Genomic DNA, 7,922 nt, shown 5'->3' with positions numbered 1-7,922 from the left:
GCACATTATATAAGATAAATTACAAATCTAGCCTAGCAGGTTGGCCTCAAACAGATGGACAATGACCCAAAACATAAAGCCAAAGCAAAGAAGTGGAATATTCTTGAATGGCCAAGTCATTGAACTGGTCTCAATCCAATTGAGCAAGCATTTCACTTGTTAACCCTTTAAAGCGGTTTTCCCTTTAATCAAAGTTAGGCCCTATCCACAGATTTATCAAATCTGCCATGTGTCACTTTATGAGACTATAACCTTAGAACGCTTTTACTTACCAATATGATTTTCAGACAGATTTTCCGTGACATGTTGTATTTCACCTTGGTGGTATATTTTAGAAACAGGATCTGCTACTCAGCACCTGAAGACAGTCTGGGTGTCCTTCATTGGACCCTGGGGCTGCCATGAAGACTATCAGCGCCCCTGAACCAAGCACACATGGGGAAGCCCTATAGATGCCGTGGTCAATTTGAACTGCTTTGCCTGCAGCCCAGATCGCAGCTTTCATACAGCCGGGCTACCATACATTGTCGCCATTTATAGTTGTCACGGTCTGTTTCATGCAGGATGAAAATACATGCACAAGTATGGGAACTACCTGCCTACTTGGACATGCATTTGGGTCCATGGTTGGCAGGGGATAACTTATTTTGTGTTTCATACACTATAAAGATTTTGTTAATGTTCTATGGGTCAGTACAATTATGGTGATATCACATTTATATTGCTTTTTTTGTTTGAATAATTTTGCTGAATAAAAAAATGCATTTTTAGAGAAAAATCACTTGTCTTTTCATCGTTAGATTTTTCATCATTAGATCTTTTCATCATTAGATTTTTTGTTGATTGAGCTTTATTTAGGTTTATTTGTGTGATGAGTTGTACTTTTTATTGGAATCATTGTGGTATAAATTGGACTTTTTGATAACTTTTTATTGCTTTTTTATTATCTTTCTTTACGGGGTTCACTGTACCGGTTTGTTAACTATTTTATTTTATTATATATTTATATTTATTATATATTGTTATATTTTTTATTGTAAGTGGCAATATATTACACCCATTACGTCCAAGGTGGTTAAAGGGTTAAAGACTAAACTTCAGACAGAAAAGCCCACAAACAAACAGCAACTATAATCCACTGCAGGCCTTGCAGAGCATTAGCAAACACAGCATCTGGTGATTTCCATGAGTTTAAGACTTCAGGCAGTCATTGTCAACAATGGGTTTTCAACAATGTATTGGAAATTAACATTTTATTTACAATTATTTTTTTAAAATCAAATTAATTTTTATAAAACCTAAACAAGGTCCTCCTCCCACCCTTCCCGATTCAAAAAGGTTGCTGCCTGAAACAGCGTCCGAAATGTATCCAACTCTAGAATGAGGCTTGTCTGTCTATCACAGGCAGTCCTAGAGTATATCACTCATGCCCCAGCTCTCAAAAATCCTTCTCAACCATCCACCAACATTCACTAACTGACATTGTAACACACATCACTATCCTATCCCTCAATAACCACCATCTCTCTGGTTTGATCCTAGACCACCTCATAAACCGACCTTAGTATGTGAGAGGCAGGGACTGTGTGTCGGAAACTGTGATAAGTAGTACAGGTGCACCTAAAGGTACAGTTCTGGCTCCTTCCTCTTCACAGCAGACTTCAGGTAAAATTCAACAAGCTGCTACCTCCAGAAGTTCAATCTTAATTTAATTTACAATTATTTAATTTTTCCAATTAGTTTTGAGCCCCTGAAATGAAGTGATTGTGTTAAAAAATGCTTTATTTTCCCACATTTTTATGTAATCATTTTGTATAACTCACTGAATTAGAGCTGAACTTTAACCACATGTGAATTTAATTGTTAAAAGTTCATTGCAATAATATACAAAACTAAAATTAGAAAAATGTTGTCTCTTTCCAAATACTTCTGGAACTAAGAAGAATATTACTTAAATATGTTAATATTTTGGTCATAAATCCAATGTAGATAGCAATTTTTTCTTCCACCAACTAACTGAAATATTTCTACTAGAAACCACCTATTGAGCTTTGGGAAGAGATATAGATGAAGCACACCAGGATATGTTTCCTTCACTTTATGGTGGAAAGAATTCACACAACATTCTTGCAGTCATGTCAAAAAGTGACAGGCCATTTCTTCCTAGAATGTTTTCTCATGCTTGTGACGTATTTAGCATTGTCATTCAGTATGAGATGTGGATACATGTGCTTGGACAAAATGAGGAATTACACTACTGTAATTCCAGGGTTAAAAAGAAATACATTTGCAGGACCTTTCTATGGTCCAAGAAACATCATTTATCATTTTGTTGTTGTGATTAATATCACCTGTCTGAGATTTATAGTTGCTTTGAGGAAAATAGTTTCCAGCAGTAAAATGGTTTAATGAGTCTCGCTAAGCATCCGTTGACTGTGACAAGTTCAAAGACTGGATGAGATTGAGAGAGGTGTTTAGTATCCAGCAGCGATCACCTGCTTAACTGCTCAGCATAGCAAAATTGAAAGTGCACTTTCAATCTAGATCTATGCAAATTTATATGGTGTGCACTTTTTCCAGTTATCAAAAAACTTGAATGTTTAATTTACAGTGTGAAAATCTATATTTAAATACCACTTATATAGTAATCGCTGTACTTCCCAACATTGCCTGGGATAGTAAAGAGCTGCTATAACAAAATAGAATGGGTTAACAAAAAATATTTTGCATATAAAACTCATACACGAAAGACAGAAATTTGCTCTGCTCCTGTATCTGCCCTTATTCACACTACCTTTGCCTGCATTTATATCACACATGTTCAGACTACCTTCCCCTGGTCCTATAGCAGGGCTGCTTCTCCTGGCAGGGGCACTATAGCGATTGGGGTCATTAGAAGGCTGCCCTGCAGTGGTGTGATTTGTATCCGCCTCCAAACATCAGCCCTCCAAAAGTTATTCCAGGAATGTGTCCCCTACCTAGAGATTATATAACATCAGATTAATACTCAAGTTACATCTAGAACTGCATTGATCTGAGATGTTATAATGGTAGATGATTGCAGCTTTGGATGTAACTGGAGTATAAGAAATTATATAACAATAGATGATTGCAGCTTTGGATGAGAATGGAGTATCATAGATGATATTATATCATATACATACTCCAGTCACATGCGGATCTGCAGCCTTCCTAGTTGATGTAATGGTAGATAGATGATTGCTGCTTTGGATGTGACTGGAGTATCAGAGATGATCTAATGGTAGACATAAGACTGCTGCTCTGGATGTGACTTGAGCATCAGAAATTATGAAATGGCAAGAATAAGACTGCAGTTCTGGATGTAACTGGAATATCAGAGATAATCTAATGCCTCTACAACAATTTTGGCTAAGGAATGCAATCCAAATCATTCTTACACAGAAGCTGTCTTATAATAATGTCCAAGAATTTTCTGTAGAGCAGCACCGTGCATGAGGAAAAAAACGGGTGCAAAAAATCTTCAGAACGGGTTCAGACACAACCCACCATAGCAGCACAATCAGCTATGAAGCAGCACTCCGTATAGTGAAGAGATAATGGGGCAAATTTACTTACGCGGTCCATTCGCGATCCAGCGGCGCATTCTCTTCGGTGGATTCGAGTCCGGCCGGGATTCACTAAGGCAGTTCCTCTGACATCCACCAGGTGTCGCTGCTGAGCTGAAGTGCATCGGAACGCACTGGAGTTCACCGAGCCATCCTGGATAAAGGTAAGCGCGTGTCGAGCGACACTTTTTTTTTTTTTAAATGCAGTGGTTTTTCCGAATCCGTCGGGTTTTTTACGGCCACGCCCCCCCCGATTTCCTTCGCGGCGCAAAATAGAAAAATTCGGGTAACCTGTCGCAAAAAATCCAAATCGGGCCCTTAGTAAATTACCCCCAATTACTTTATTCCACCATAAAAACTGCAACGTTTCACCTTAGCAATAAAGGCATTTTCAAGCATCAAGTGTAAACAATCAGGTGATTTATATAGGGGGTGAGCTAATCACCAACACGTGTAACTAAATGACGTCATTAATACTCTTTTAAATATAAATATATATTGTCTAACATAAGAAATGTACATTTGATAAATACACGGTGAAAAATGAGTGTTAATACAGATCACCGCCGGGGTATCTGAAAAAACATGTAGACATGCGCATAACAGTCCAAGTATTCAATGTCGCCATCCTGGACAGTGGATAATCTGCCCAACAGTAAGGAGATCCGACTTGGGCATCAGAGGAGGGACCGAGACGATCCAAAACGGGACTCCACGGAGGACACAGGAGGAAGCCATAGGACGGTCCACAGGTAAGGAGGCATTATCATCTGGCGGGACCTCTTGTTGCCGATTGGCCAAGAGGTCTAAGTCTAGTCCCATCCAGGATCATTGTTCCCCCTCGTGAAACCATACTTCCAAAGTCATCCAATTGACTGGAGATCACCGTGTCAAGGAGGGTCCCAAAGATGTAAATGTAGATGTAGATCTAAATGTAAAGAGAGGCGCATTAATGGAGACAGACCAATTTTACAATAGCCATAGCAAGAAGAAAAATAACATAATCTGTGTATTGTCACATGTGTCATCAGTATATCAAAAATAACAAAAGGACAATCTTGTCACAGAGAAAGCGAGGCAATGTCCTTCATTGCCTATGGGAACCAAGCAGGTCTGGGCTCATATTAATGACCTGTAGCAAAATAGAACCTGACATGGCTACTGCAGTTAGGGATTAGGTTATAAAGCACATTTGTAAGGTGTGGGGTTGCGACTCAAAACATGTCATGACATAGTCTATGATATAGTCTATGACATAGTCTATGACATAGTCTATGACATTCTATGATATGATATTTTGTTAGTGCTTAGGGAGATCCTGCATACTAAGGTGTGACGATGTCACTATTGAATTGGATAGAAAATGAGTGTTTATGTGAATTACAGCAACCAGAATGTGAATTGGGTCAAACTGGATGCTGTTTTCCATGTGTTGGTCTTTTGGAAGACCTGGTATAGGACCCTAATTGCTGGAGTAGGGACAGAAGTGTGATCACTGCTCCAGACCACAGTTTCCATATTCTAATGGGTCTAACAATGCACCATGTGTGCAACCCCTTAACCCCTTAACGCTCTGCGCGACTGAGTCCTCTTCATACAAAGGTGGGGGTTTTTGCATTTTGCAGAAAACCCCCACCGCTAATAACCGCGGTCGGTGCTTGCACCGATCGCGGCTATTAACCCTCTCAGCGCCGCCGGCAAAGTCCGAACGTCATCGGTTACCATGGTAGCCTCGGGTCTTCTTTTGACACGAGGCTACATGGCTTATGCAGGTTCGTTACAATGAGCCAGTGGCTCATTGTAATGTATGACCTGCAAAAATGCCATATATTGCAATACTGTAGTATTGCAGTATATGGTAGGAGCAATCTGACCATCTAGGGTTAATGTACCCTAGATGGTCTAAAAAATAGTGAAAAAAAAAAGAAAAAAATGTTTTAAAAAATAAAAAAAAAATTAATAAAATATTAAAAGTTCAAATCACCCCCCTTTCCCTAGAACGGATATAAAACATAATAAACAGTAAAAATCACAAACATATTAGGTATCGCCGCGTCCCAAAATGCCTAATCTATCAAAATATAAAAACGGTTACGGGCGGCGGTGACCTCCGAGGCGGGAAATGGCGCCCAAATGTCCGAAATGTGACTTTTACACCTTTTTACATAACATAAAAAATGAAATAAAAAATTATCAAAATGTTGCACAGACCTCAAAATGATAGCAATGAAAACGTCGCCTCATTTCGCAAAAAATGACCCCTCACACATCTCCGTGCATGTATGAAAAGTATGAAAAAGTTATTAGCGTCAGAAGATGGCAAAAAATTTTTTTTCTTTTTTGTACACATTCGTTTAATTTTTGAAAATGTATTAAAACACAATAAAACCTATATAAATTTGGTATCACCGCAATCGCACCGAACCAAAGAATAAAGTAGGTGTGTTATTTGGAGCGAAGAGTGAAAGTCGTAAAAACTGAGCCCACAAGAACGTGACGCACGTGCGTTTTTTTTTCAATTTTTCTAATTTTTTCAAATTTTTTTTCAGCTTCGCAGTACACGGCATGTTAAAATAAATAACATTACGGGAAAGTAAAATTTGTTACGCACAAAATAAGCCCTCACACAGGTCTGTACACGTAAAAATGAAAAAGTTATGGATTTTTGATGTTGGAGAGCGAGAAATGAGCCGAAAAACCCTGCGTCCTTAAGGGGTTAATGCAGGGTGTGGAACAGTCAGGAGTTGCTCTTTACCTAGAGACACAGAAGCTGGACTGTGTGAGAGCCACACGTGAGTGACACGGGGTTACTGAGCGTATGTTTCATGCTGGCAGGGAGAAGCCCTCCAGTGGCTAGTGAGGGCCGCCAAGTGTATAGTTAGAGCCGGACAGGCAAGGATTTTGTTTGATGTTTTGTTTGATACTGGTGTTTTGTGGAATTAATGCACAGTTTTCAACCTGAATCCTGCTGTCCATGAGAGCTTTGTCATTGCCGACCTCCACATTTGAGCTGAACCCCTACAAAGGGTTCATTCACACGGCCGCCTGAGGGGATATATATGCGGCCGCAAATTTGCAGCCACATATATGTCCCTATAGACGGCAATGGTGGCCTGGTGGCACTACGTGGCACTGTTCCGCGCCATACATGGGGAAAAGATAGAGCATGAGATTACTGATGTGTTGCATTAGCATGTGTTTACATTATTTTAAGGGCAAATCTAATAAAATATTGTAAACATACATTCTGCCTTTTGCAGTTTTTCGCAATAGTTTTCGCTTTTGTTTCTAGATTACTTGGCTATACTAGCCATACTAGAGTCCATCTTTGTTCCTGTAGCATAGTTTTAGTCAGGTTTGGACAACAGCTAAAAACACCTGAATTCCATCCTTGAAAAGCTGAGTCAAATAGAACCCACAGACGGGGTTATTTATCATATAGGCTCCGGCCTCTTGATGTATCCGGTGTGTGAAGGTGGAGGATAGGGGAAAACAATTGCTAGTGCTAGCTATGAGCTGATGTGGCGCAGAAGCCCTGATAAATATCCCCCAGAATGTTCATCACTTATATTTCTATAGTGTTCTGCCTCTCACCAGCTAGGCACAAGGAAATCACTGCTATTTACAGACTAAAAACTTTTACAGTTTAATGCATTGGTGTGGTCAGTCAGTACAGAGTTAGATTTACATAATTTAAATATCTAGTGTTCTGTTACTATTGCAGTTTATTGTAAATATACTGCTTCTGTATTACAGTCTGCTTGTCTGATTGCTGAATGACAGCCATGGGAGCCGTTAACAGGCAATCTATTGGCACCCTCCAGTGACCTAATGGGGACGCCAATCGGCCATTTATGATGGTTAACATGTTATCTGCCGCAATCAGTGCCAGAACCAACTGTGGCAGAGCTGTGTAACAGAGCTGATACCCACGGCGTACATAAAAGGTTCAGCATGTGAGCCATCTGCATATAGCCCTTACTACTGTATAACGTATAAAGTTGTACAGTAGTAAGCAAGTGGTTAATTAAAATTTTTCTAAAATGTTCTTTTCCCACTTCCAGTCAGGCAACATGAAATCACAGAATTGTCAGTTTACTATTTATTATGTAGGTGAGGCGAGTCTCCGTCATGTAACTGCTGCCTACACGTATTGGAACATTCATCATTTATATTTCTATAGTGTTTTTTTTTTTTTACCAATGCCAGCTAGGCAACAGGAAATCACTGCGATTTCAGGCAAAATAAACTATTTTTGTCAGAACTTGCAAATTTCTCTGAATAGGATTAGCTTTCAGGTTTCTGTGCTTGAAAACCACACCCCGTCTTGATTGA

The sequence above is a fragment of the Engystomops pustulosus genome, chromosome 2 (assembly GCF_040894005.1).
Source record: "Engystomops pustulosus chromosome 2, aEngPut4.maternal, whole genome shotgun sequence".
In the NCBI taxonomy this organism is placed as follows: Eukaryota; Metazoa; Chordata; class Amphibia; order Anura; family Leptodactylidae; genus Engystomops; species Engystomops pustulosus.
This window is presented reverse-complemented; position numbering follows the sequence as displayed.